Genomic DNA, 13,741 nt, shown 5'->3' on the forward strand with positions numbered 1-13,741 from the left:
ACTCCAAATGCTGAATAGTAAATTACACTGTGGCAAATGAAACAGACACAGAGATCTGCATGTTACGGTGACAGATTACACAAGATTAGAGAGAGTGGCTGGTTTAGAGACAGAAGGCCCGACCAAAATCCCTTTCAAGACAATCAAAGTCTTTTCACTGACTGTATTGAGCTTTGAATCAAGCCTAGAAACAGGCAAGAAGAGATTTCAATCAGTGATGCACTGGTAATATTTGATGTGATTATAATGCACTTGGGAACATTTGAAGACTTCGATGCTTTTGAAGGATCACAATCTAGTCTGAGAATGACTTTGTACCATGCAAACCTGAGGCCAAATCCTGCAGCCCTCTCTCAACTCAAAACTCCCACTGAAGTCAGCAGTAAACTCCCTGCAGGAGAGCTTCAGAATGTAGTTGCTCTAGAGCTACTGAACAGGGAGAATGGCATCTGCCATTGAGTCTTTTGTCCTCAGCATCCACAGGTGCAATGAGGTTGGCATAATTTTCCTTCCAGCAAATATCTGAACGCCATTACAATTCCAATTAAAAGAACCCTGAGGCCAAACTCTCTGCTCGGGTAGAGCAAGGGTGAGCAAACTTTTTACACAGACCCCGCTTTTCATCCCTGCAATTAGCAGGGCCCCCACATCCTGCCCAATGTAATCCAAACAGATGGAAATTTTGGTTATGGGCATATTAAAAAAAATAGCCCCTTCAAGCCTGTGTACAAAATTAAATAAGGAGAAGGCAAAAACTTGATAAACTGGTACATAAACATGAATACACAGACGTAAAAACAATAATACATTTCAACATTTTAAAGAGATGGATGAACCTGAGATCCAGCAGCCAATCATGCTGTGCCCTCCTTATGAAATTTCATGCCCCTGCAAGGGGGCCCACCCCCCACTTGGCGCACCTCTGGGATAGTACTACCTGGTGAAAGTCCATAGAAAGCTGCTGGCATATGACAGTGGAGTATCTGCACATTTTGTGTCCATCAGAAGCTTAGAATTTTTTACTCCACCACAATGCTAACTCTAACTCAGAGGCTCAGATACTATCTATTGTATGTTTGAGAGAGTTCGTCTGTGAGTCTTATCTGTCTATCTATTCTAGAACTCCTCTTAAACAGTAAGTGTGTGGACCACCAAATTTGATATACAGCTTCCTCTTGTCCTCACTAAAAGCCAGCTCAAGGTTGGGTTGTGCCAGGACAATGGGATGTGCCTGGAATGTGATTGTGTCTCACAAACCATACAGCAAAGAGGCAGGCAGGGTGAAAGGGGCTGGATGGGGACACACTCCCCGCTCTGGGACTGCCCCAGCCCTGAATCTCCCACCCCAGCGATTGAAAAAAACAAACAGAGCAGAGAAAGCTCTCAAAGGCTGGCACCAAAATTTAGCCTTCCAAGAAAATGTTTGGGCTCCTTGGTCTGTGATAACCTGCATTTTGTGATCTTCCTGGACATGCCTTCAGTAACATCTGTTTGATAGGAGAAGCCTAAGGTTTCCATGGCTATGCAATGAAGGATTTTTGCAGGCAGCTGGCTGACTGAATTCCTGCAGAATCATTTTAATGCTGCTGAGATGTAACTGTTTTGTGAACAGTGTGCTAGATGGCTGTGAGCCTTGGATTGGCATATTTTTAGTTTTTATTTGAATCTGAATAAATAACTAATTAACAATGGCCAGAATTAAGAATGCAACAATAACAGCTTGTATTACTTGTTTTACCCATCACAGTAGACCATCATTTGAGAAGTGGGGGCGCCAATGTGCCAAGATTCTCAGGTGACAACAGACAGACTCCAAGGGCATTTCTTCACTATGCAGTGCAATCGACCCAGTCAATCTTCTGGGCTTTGATTTTGCATACCTAGTAGGGACATGTGAAATCAAACTATCTGAGGAATAAGGGAGTCAATGGGACAGTTTTTCTCATCAACTTCCCATGATGACAGCCAGGTAAGTTGATTGTAGATAAGTCAATTCTAGTTACGCAATTGCCTTAGCTAAAATTGCATATCTACAACCAATTTTAATGTCTAGTGTAGACTTGGCCTTAAATTCCAAAGCTAGAAGGGACTATTATGATCAGCTTGTATAAAACAGGCCACAGAACTTCCTGGCGCAGAACTTTTAGGAAGGCACTCAATCCTGATTTAAGAGTGGTCAGTGATGAGAATCCACCGCAGTCGTTTGTGAACTTTCAGCTAATTATTCTATCAACAATTTAGGCCTTATTTTCAGTCTGAATTTATCTAGCTTCAATTTTTAGCCACTGAATTGTGCTGTACATTGGATCTCTGCTGTATTGAAGAGTCCATTATTCAATCTTTCTCCACGTAGGTACTTACTGAAGTCACCCCTTCACCCTCTTTGTTAAGCTAAACTGATTGACTCAAGGAGCTCAACCTCTCTAAGACCTGTTTTCTAATCGTTGAATCCTTCTCAGAGTTCTTCTGTGAACCCTGTTCAATTGATCAACCTCATTCTCAAACTGTGGGCACCAGAAATGGACACTGTATTCCAGCAGTAATCAGGCCAGTGCCAAAGACAGAAGTAAAATAACCACTCAACAACTCCTATTTGGGATTCCCCTATTTATGCCTCCCCAGATTGCTTTAGTGCTTTTGTCCATCAGCTGAAAACAGGTCATGTTCAATAGGTTATCCACCACAACTTGCAAATCTATACTATAGATCACTCCAACTGGCAGTGTTTGAGGCCCATTCACAATCCCCCCCGCCCCCGCCCCCCCCCCCCCCCAAAAAATAAACAGGTAGAAGTTTGATACTGACACCCAAGAGATCAGGATTTGGTGCTTCATACACTTTGCTCACAACAATCCTGTGAGGTAGGGAAGGATTAACTATTTTACAGCACAAGAAATTGCTATAGTGGCTTCTCAAAGACACACAGAGATGGGACCAAATCCCAGATTTCAAGAGTTCAACAGGTCTACTGACCAACTGGATTGCAACTCTGGAGAGCTGAGCCCTGTTACCAGCTCTGCCACTAACCTTCTGGCAGACTGTGGGCAGGTCCCACCCTTATTTTGTGCCTCACTTTCCCTACCTGTAAAAACAGCAACAATGCTATTGATTTTCTTTGTAAAACCCTTTGAGACTTGTGGATGAAAAGGAATATGTAAGAAACAGGCATCATTACTAGTGTTGTGGTTAAACCATAAAACCTCATTGTTTTATTCATAAAAGACCTCTCAGTACTAAAGACGACATGCTGGGAAATTAATCTCCCTTGGTAAACAAGTAAGCTCTAATGATGGACTCAAGCACACAACCTTGCCATCTCAGACTACCTTGATAACTCAGGGACCTCTGACTCATTTTATATTTGTGCCAAATTATACTATATGATGTCATACAACCAATCACAGGCAGGCAAGGGCCAACTGCTCATGTTTATTGTAATTTATTCAACAAAATGACTGTTACACCACACTAATAGTACGCTGGGTGTAATAAAAATTTAATTTACCATTCACAAAGCTTCTCATTTAGTTAAATCACCTGCATTTCAGTCATATTATCTGTATATTTTAATACATTTATTTCTTATATTTTTCCACAGCTGACTTCAGCTAGACTTCATTTATTCATTTTAATGTAATTTCCATGGAGTCTACCAAGTCGTCCCTTCACATAGCAAATGTGTTGCCACATCGCCATCTACAGGTAAATCCAGGAACAAGCTATATTAGTGTTCATTGGGTGTACATTTCCAATCTAACGCAATGTATAAATTAGAATCTCTTATCTGCTATGTGTTGGAATCTCAAAATTTGGATGCAGAAACATGTCTGTAGTATTGTTCAGACCATAGGAAGAGATTAAGGACAGTAGCAAATGTTGTATCTGGATTCATATCAAAGTAACAGCCATATTTCAGAAATGCTTGGATTTGGAGTTTCAGCTCAGGACCAGCCTTACTTTCTTCAGTTGTAATAAGAGAGTGCCACAGAGAGATTGTCTACATGCCAGAAAAAATTAACAATGCATTTTAAAAACTTTTTTTTCTGGAATACAGACTTAATAATAATCACTCATATTGCAGGAGTACTCATCTGCCTCAGTCCGTGTGGAGGCCTATTCAGCTAGACACAAACATACTGTAACCAGAATCAACCCCATTAAAGTCACAGCGTTAACAAGACGACACATTACGGATGTTTTACCATACAGCTATTGTGTGATTCTGTAGGCCTCCAGCAGCAGTTATCATAACTGCAAAGTTAATTTGAGAGTCAGATTGTTTAGAGTTCCTTGAAAGTTACTGGACATTTAATTAGTCCCAAGTGTTTGAGAAGTAGGTGAGAGGGAAAACAAGAAAAGAGATGTTTCTTCGTGACATATAAAACAGCAGGTATACCTTTAGGAAATCGAGAAAGCTTTGAAATATGAGAGGCAGGCAGGCAGAAATTGTCAAGTAGCCAAAAGAATCTTGCTTTAGAACCAGCATCATCGTTGCTTTCTAGGACTTGAATCTGTCCCCACATGCAGAACTCCTTTCGACATCATTGGAGCAGCATGATCAGGCCATCAGAGAAATCGCAGAGTAAACACATTTTCATCTGATGCTACTTATATGGCATTTTTTTTTCAACTCAGCTCTAGCAATGGGTTATCATTGCCAGTGATGAAATTAAGGAGGCCTGAAGTCAATGAAGCTAATTGTGAGAGTAAATCTTTTTAGACCAGACCCTTCAAGGAGCAGATATGGAAAAGTAGTACATATTATTAACTATTGTTCCAATCCTACAAGCATTACTAATGCCTGGAAATAACCATAAGATTATGATGAATGCATAACAAGATTTTATAGTTCCAGATTAGATTTAACTCACTTTTTTTACAATGTATGATGTACCTACACAGCAAAGATTGTTCAGGTGTCCTAAATATGCATTTTTGAACAGTTTGCTGTTTAATTTTAACATCAACACTAAAATTCCTAGATTCGTACTGCTTGCCATTGATATAACTACAGCCTTCCTGTAGCATTTTCACCCTTGAGTTATTGATACATGATCTACCCTTAACTCCAGGTTAATGTAGGTTTTAGCTGAGAATTCACAATACCTGCTATTAGGTAGGAAGATAGTATTGCCATTTCACAGCTCGGAAAACAGAGGAAAGGTAAGTTAAGTGATTTGCCCTGACTCAATTGCAGAGCTCAGAACAAAACATAGGAGTTCAGACTTCCAGTCTGTACCATAAGCACCAAGATAACACTCACAAGTTACTTCCTATATCCCTATGTCATCAGCCATAATAATTTGGAGTAATTTATTATACAGTATTTTTTCCAAGAGAAACAGTGGGACAAATTTTCAGCAGGTAGTAAATCACTGAAGAAGCCATAGTTATCAGCTGAGCCCCTGATACAACAAGCTTAGATTCCTGACTATAGGTTTCAGGAGACTAACGCTATCCTAACAGACATAGTTATACAGGCAGTGGGGCTGACAGCCACCACTGGCCTTGGTGGTTGTGGGACGGGTGGGACCTTGGGTGGAAGGAATGGGGATGAGGGCAGGCAGACCTCAGGGCTGCTCATACAACGGGGTGCATCCCTCACCAGCCTTAAGAGCCAAGCAGCAAAAGTAACTCAAAGGAGCCTGCGACTCCCACCACTGCCACAGTAGTAGCTGGGAGCTCTGGCCCCTCTGAATCTCCAGGCCCTTGTGTATTTGCCCCTCTTGCCCCCTCCCAAACAGGCTTGTGCACAGGCAGAACTTTCAAGTGTAGACCAGCCTTTAATTCCATAATATTCCCTTTGCTCTTTGAAAATCATTGACAATGTATGATCCCTTCCAGAGAATTCTGTGGAGTCTTCAGCTTTGCATGGTGATATAAAATAAAACAACCACTCCACAATTCATGGAAGGTCTCAGACTTTTATCCTACAGCTTAACCCAGTAGTAAATCATTTCAATCAAACTGAAATACAAGAGAGAAGTTAAGACTTGGTTGTCATGTTTATCACCTACTTAATGTCAGACCAAAGCATTCATCTTTATGGTCTGAGAATTATGAAAACAGAAAAAATATTACCATAGTAAAGTCAGACTTTGCATATTAAATCCAGGGATGAACCACCTTTTGTTTGTTATTACTGTGATCATCAAGTTATGATAGTGTTGCAGATGTTAGCAGCCGAGAGTGAAAAGTCTGGAAACTCAAACTTCAGTATTCAGTGCAGATGGGAGGTGTTAACCAAAAGCTTTTTTGAACTCATTCAAATCAATTCAGGTTCCTTGCTCCTAACTAGACTTCTCTGGCTCCCCACACCGTTCCCCAGTGAAGCCTGGTCTTACCAGCAATTTTAGATCATCCTGCACAAGGCCTACATACCCACCTTCTTCCCTCCCCACTAGCTCTGCACCAAATAGCACCTCTGTGTATTTGACAAAAGGATTCATTCTAGTAGTCCACTCCCTCTCTTTCCCTCATCTCTAGAGGTGAGTCCTGTCTAAAAGTAAGAGGCCAGGTTTCTCCCCAGGGACTAGAGGTCAACTCCAGAAGGATCCCAATTCCATTCAAGGCATAGGGAAGTTCATTTCTGGATTCATATTAAAATTTAATTGAATCTGCCACTCTCTGGAAGGTGGATCCAATCTTGAATGTCACATCTGCACTTGAATTTAGTTCTGAGCTGAAGCTCAGGCCCATCTTACTACCAAAGAGAAAACTGCTAGCAAAGATAGGTGAAAAGCAAGGGGAAGGTGAACTTGTCTCTAGTTAAGTCAAATTCACACAACACCACTTGGTATGAACCAAGACAGCAATTACCTCCCGCATTACAAGGACTGCTTCCTTTCCTTTGATGCTCATAATTATTTCAGGCCATCTAGACACTTAACACCCCCCACCCCGGCTCCTGCAGTTCCATGTACTTGATTTTTCAGAGTTTTTATTGCAATTTTTTTTTTACCTCTGTACTTACCGATGTAATTCTGTACTAGAAATGCTATTGAACTGAAGAAGTGGGTCTGCCCCACGAAAGCTCATCACCAAATAAATCATTTTGTAAGTCTTGAAAGTGTTGCATTGCTGCTGTTTTGTTTCGTATCAAGCTAGGTGGAGATAGTTACAGAAATTTGTGTTTGAATGTTGATGATTTTGTAGTTTTTTCTAATGTAAGAGTGGTAGCCATGTTAGTCTGTAGCTTTAGAAAAACAAGCAGGCCTGTAGCACCTTAATTAGGTATCAAAACAAAAAGCAGTCAAGTAGCACTTTAAAGAATAGCAAAATAGTTTTTTTTGCTAGTCTTTAAAGTGCTAATTGACTGCTTTTTGTTTTGATACTGTATAGACTAGCACGGCTTCCTCTCTGTTACTTAATTAGGTAATGCTCCTTCATGGGTAAAACCTACTTTATCAGATTTTGCTCCAGAATGTGAAGAAGGGGGTCTTACTCACAAAAGCACATTACCTAACAAATAAAATTGTTAGTCTTTAAGATGCTATGTAGGACTGAGTGTTTTCTAAGACAGTCAGATTCTAGGATCTCCTGTGGATATTTGCTCCATTCAGGTTCCAAGAATCCATATCACTGTTAGAAATGGGACTTAAGAGCTTTTAGTGTAATAGTCAAAGGACTTCAGTATGCTGAAGTTAACCCAGCATTCTCTGCAAGGCCTAAATTCGATTTGTGGGATATTTTTCAGTAAAAAGTAGTATCGGGCATGATTATCTGTTGCACCATTGTAAAACAGCAGTAAATTCCCTTAATTCAGCAGAGTTACAGCAGTGTAAGAAGAGAAATGGTGTGTCTCTTTAAAAGTCAAATCCTGTTCTCTTCTTCACATCTGACATAACTGAAGTAAGTTACTAACAAGAAAACCTCAAGTGTAAATGCCCTCTCATTAAACAGATTTTTCTCATCCACTCCTCTATTTTTCAAAAGCACAAAACACCACTTAGTTCTCTGCTAGGACAGTTACTTCGTTATTCACCCAGGTGATCAGATACCAAGCAGCAAAGAAGTGACCTAATACAAATTGCTCCCATCCTCTGTGCTGCCGGAGCCCTCTCTATGTCCATAGATCCCCCTCTCACTCACTGGCAAGACACCTGTAGCCTCACCAGAGCTAGGCTGGCTATGTGGCATCTGACTCACTAGCAGGAGCTTTGGAGCTTCTAACTGATGTCTCAGTGCTTTGGAAAAACCCACAACTGCCATAAACCAGAACTGTTCCATTTAAGTCAAGAGAACTGTGCTGATTTACACAATCTGAGGATCTGGCCTGCGCTTTTAAGAAGATATAATTGTCCTCATTTTCTTCCATCTGGTGGGAGTAATTAAGCTTTTGAGTTGTTTTGCCAAACTCTGCATCAGAAAAAGTCTGAGGGCAGCTGGTATGAAGACAAAAATTTATTCTGAGCGGTTGTTTTCCCTAAGGTAAAAGGTAGACTCGGGTATAAGATCTGGGTCTCCTTTTCTCATGAAACATTTCAAGAATTACTGATGCTTCTTGATATTGCAGTTCTGTCATCAGCATTTTTAAGGGTCTCAGTAACATACTCCTACTTTACAAGCCACTTGGAAATTTAGGATATTGAAAGCATACCGATAAAACCTCTAGATCTGAATCAACTGGCATGTGCAAAGCAGGAGAACTCAGACATACCTGATCCCTACGCAAGGTGCCAGGGGGCTCAGCTCTGCACTCCTGGAAGGGGCGCAGGCTTGGGCAGAAAGGGCAGGGCTGGGGCTAGTAAGCCCTCAGCACCACTCAGAGCCCATTCCCCCTCTGAAAGCCTTGTCACCTTTTCAAGTATGCCATGTGGCACTCCAGTGGCAATTTAAAAAGGCCTGAGGCTTTGGCCACTGCTGCATTAGTAGTGGCAGTGGTGGGGAGCCCCAGGCCCTTTTGTATCACCAGGTCCTTGGGTAAAAAAGTAGTTACTCACCACTGTAACTGTTGTTCTTTGAGACGTGTTGCTCATACCTATTCAAGTTAGGTGTGAGCATGTGCATGAATGGCCATTGGAAAGTTTTCCCTGGCACTGGAGTCTCCGGGAGTGATGCCTGTGCAAAGCCTAAAGGTATGACCCATCCAGCCAGGCACCCCTTAGTTCGTTCTTGCCACCCACTCCAACAGAGGGGTAGGAGGGTGGGTTTTGAAGAGATATGAGCAACACATCCCAAAGAACAACAGTTACAGGGGCAAGTAATCGCTTTTCTTCGAGTGCTTGCTCACATCTATTCCAGTTGAGTGCTTCCCAAGCTAAACCTGGGAGGTGGGTGTGATGGAGTGGGGGGTGTATGTGTGAGTCAGGCTGGATGTCTGAGGCAAGCAGCAGCTCCCAGTGGCTAAGGATGACCCTGGGGCTACAACTGGCAGATAACACCTCTGCCTGAACAAAGAGCAGGGAGGAGCTGAGCTGGGGTTTTTGAATCGGGGGCGGCAGTTAGAGGCGGGGGAAAAGGGAGAGCTGGAAGGCAGCCAGCCTGAGGAGGGGGAAGCTACACCCCAGAGGGGCACCCCTCGGGGTCTTCCCCCCAGGACAGGTTGGAAGGACTGTCTCTGGCTGCTAGGCTGTTGCTTCTGTGAGAAACTGGACATCTGTTGCCTAATAAACCTGCTGTTGTACCTGCTGAGTGAGAGTCTCTCCTGCCAGCGGACGGGGTGCAGTGCAGGGGGACCCCTGAACCCCATCACAGTGGGTCAGAGTCAACATGTGGCTGACTCTAGGACAGCAGCTCTGAAGGCTGTCTCGTCCAGATTGCTGCACAACGGCATAGTGAAATGTGAAGGGATGCACAGAGGAGGACTACCTGGCAGCATGACAGATCTCCTGGAGAGAGACATGCACCAGGAAAGCTGATGAGGAGGCCTGCGCTCACATAATGTGTCATCACTGGCAGCGGGGAGACTTTTGCAAGATACAGGACCACATACAGGACCTGATCTAGGAGAAGATGCGCTGCAGCGACACTGGGAGTCCCTTCACGCGCTCAGCAATGGCTACATAGAGCTGAGGGGTCTTGCAGAAGGACTTAGTCTGGGCAATATAGAAGGCAAGCAATGGAGTGCCCCGTTGTTGCTGCTGGAAGCCATGAGGATAGAACACAGGCAGGAAAATGTCCTTACTAACATGGAACTCAGAGACCACTTTAGAGAGAAATGCCAGGTGCGGACGAAATTGGACCTGGTCCTTATGGAACACCATGTACGGGGGGTTCAGATGTGATGGCCCAGACCTCAGACACCCTTCTGGCAAAGGTGAGAACCACCAAGTTCTCTCCTCACCTTTCCAGAAGAGGTAGAGGAGAGAACAAGCAGCCAGCAGTACAAAGGGAGGTCCCATAAGCACTCAGAGGACTCACTGCAGCTCCCATCAGACATTTCAGAAGCAATTACAAATAAAAATCACTGGTTTTCAGTTCAGTTTTAACTTCTTTTATAATTTCATCAACTAAAATTTTCTTTGGGGAAAAAAATACCATTTTTGTGACCATCTGTAATTTACTGCTATGCAGAGTGAATGGAAAATGAGAGCAAAACCAAATGCTACAAAATTAGAATCCTTTCCTCAGTTGTAAAATTCTGCACAGGACTCAACACCAAGCTGCTCTAAAACTCCATGTCACAGGTCAAACATCGTGCCTCTCACCTTTGCCTGTCCCACTTTGACCTGAATAATCAGGGACTCTTTTTGTCTTTTGACCCAGCTCCACATCTTTAGCGGAGGAGCTCAATGACATTTCTGCAAATCATTATTAAAATAGAGATTATCTCAAAGTTCTACACAGAACTCCTGCCAGCTCCAGAGGAACAAAAGCAAACAGAACTCGTAGAATCCATCAGTAAGCCACATAAAGCAAAAAACCACAAATTTTAAAAATACCCTTGTGATAAGATAGCCCATCGTGCCCTTTTGTGGACATGCCGAGGGCCTAGATCAGCGCTCAGCAACCTTTATCACCATGGCACACCCAATATACGATATAACTCTATCCCCTCCCCGTCCTTCAGAGCCAGGCACCCCCCAATAATCCAGGCACCCCCCAATAATCCAATCCCCCACCTCTCCCCCCCAGAGCCAGGGACCACCGGCTCTGACTCAATGCCTAAGACTCACCAGAGCTGCCGCTACCCGCTACCGCTGCTGCCACCACACGCTTCTCCCATGAAGTGATGGGGCACATGAGCAGAGTGCTGCATGGCATTCCAGGTGCGGGGCTCTGAGGCACACTGCACTAGTCGGAGCACTGCATTAGTCCCAGCCCAGGTGTGGGGGAAAAACAAAACCCAGGAGTCCTGGCTCCCAGCCTTCCACCCCACCATCCTGGTGCTGGGATAGACATCCACCCCTGCTCTAACTACTGGGATAGACTACCACCACCCTCCCAGGGCTGGGACAGAACCGAGGGGTGATAGCTCCCAGCCCCCTCCACTCTAACCACTAGACCCAACTCCCTCTTCTACTGGGTTTGATCACAGGGGTCCCTAGCTCCCAGCCCCAAGGCTAGACTCCCACCCTTCTCGGGGGTGGGGGGCGGGAAAACAGGAGACAAGAGTCCTGATTCCCAGCTGCTTGTTGTAACCACTAGGATAGACTCCCACCCCCAACCCTGGCGGTGGAAATAGAATCCAAGAGTCCTGACTCCCACACCCCTAACCATTAGATGAGACTTTCCCCACCGGCACAGAATGCAGGTGCTTGGCTGGAATCCTAACCAACCACTCACCTCCCCCCTGCCTGTTGGCAGGGGGTGATACAACCCAGGAGTCCTGACTCCCAGTTGCATGCCACCAGACTCTCATTCCCCCTTCCGGTGCTGGTATAGATATACACCCCTGCTCTAACCACTAGGCTAGAACCCATTCCTTCTCCCAGGGTGGCAGGGAGCAGGGGTCAGGCACACACTATAACTACAGCTGTGGGCACCACTGTTTGCTCGCCTCAGCATCATAGTCTTGAAGAAAAACCCTCGCAAACCAAAGACATGGGTCTGATAAGCTATCCCAACATATTGCAGGAGAAAAGGATACAGATAAATGGAGAGAAAAATTTTCCTTGCCTTAGCCACATGCTCTTGTTTTCCAGGCCGATCAGCCATTAGACCAAGACATAAAACACTTAGCCAGAGTGTTATATTTGGTTTAGATGAACTGTAGGGAGGAAATTCACACCAGTGTCTTGGACTACCTGCCCTCCTTACTCCCTCTGATCTGCTAAACATGTTGTTGCTTCAAATGTTTGGAAACCTGTGTCTAAAATACAGGAACCCTGGCACATCTCTTACCAAATGAAAGCAAATGGTACCTCAAGTCTGCTAGGTGACCCACATGAAAGGGGATGATGGGTTCGGTTCTGTCAAATATTCTCTTAGCATAACTTCTGTGACATTTAGTAGAAGTTTGACCAGCCAAAGAAGCTGGATTTTTCATGTGTTTTGTCCAGGTTAAATCTGAAACAAATAGGTGGGCTATAGACTATGCTGCAGTGGCAAATTAATCAACTGACGGCAGAGTCTGGATTCAGCTAGCTAAAGAAGTTTCCATAGGCTCTTCTCTGCAACTAACCTGAAGCAGACGGGAATTTGATGATTTTGAGGGTTAGCATCTTGGCTGGGATAAAGACACTACAGTAAAATCTCGATTTAACAGACCCCTATTTAATGAACTTTGGAAATAACGGACACTGGCAACTCACCAGAGCTGCTGGAGCCACGAGGCTGGGACTGCACAAGTGGCTTGGGCTGCCGGGGCAGGAGGAGCTCCCTAGTGCACCCTTGCAAGGTGCCTCCAGTCCTGCAGACTCAGATTTAATGGAATTTCAGCATTAATGGACACCCCTTCTCCCTATTAATCCATTAAATTGAGGGCTTACTGGACTAGTTTCCCACTTTGCAGTCCCCACATGAACTATGCCTAGACTACGTTGCCTGTCTAGAGAGAGAGAGAGAGATGGGAGAAGCAGAGATGATGCAGCATTAGATTGCTAGTAAGAAAAGTAGGATTCCACTCCAAGCTTTGCTATCGACTCTCCATCGAACCTCTGAGAGGCATAGTTTTCCCATTGGTAACATGGAGATAACACTCAACAGGTGTGCAGGAGTGCTCTGAGCACTATGGTAAAAAATGCAACTATATTACTTATGATTAATATTATTCAGAGCCACCAATCTGGTACTTTTCTACAGCACTAAAAATTCAGCCAAACCAAGCCCCAAAATAACTGTTCCAAAAAAAGGTCACAGTACGAAATTGAACTGTGCTGATTTTGGGACTGATTGACTGATATGACATGCACAAATCCTAGCTCAGAATGATGTCCTGTTATGTCCGTATACATTCAATTTTGCCCTTGTATTCATTAAGACAACCTACATAAGAAGTCTTTATAATTACAGTAAATTACCCACTATGAATCCTGGATTTAAAATATTTTACTAATCATTCATTACTGGAGGAAAAGCTCTCCTTAGTTCTGAAGGCAATAATTCGGAACAACAAAATTTTATGATGCATGAAATTCTGGCCTTCGATATCTCTTTCGTGTAATTTGTTTAGCGGATTTAGCCTGGGATCCAACTCTTCCATATATAAACAGCCAATCTGTTAGACGCAATACAATCGATTGGTAACTGGGAAACCAAATGCCATCAGAAAGATTTTGATTTCATTACACAAGCTGGCATATTTTATCTATGCTTGCAGAATTTCCAGCAGACTTCAATTAGGAAGAGCTTTCACAAT

The sequence above is a fragment of the Carettochelys insculpta genome, chromosome 31, assembly GCF_033958435.1.
Source record: "Carettochelys insculpta isolate YL-2023 chromosome 31, ASM3395843v1, whole genome shotgun sequence".
NCBI lineage: Eukaryota > Metazoa > Chordata > Testudines > Carettochelyidae > Carettochelys > Carettochelys insculpta.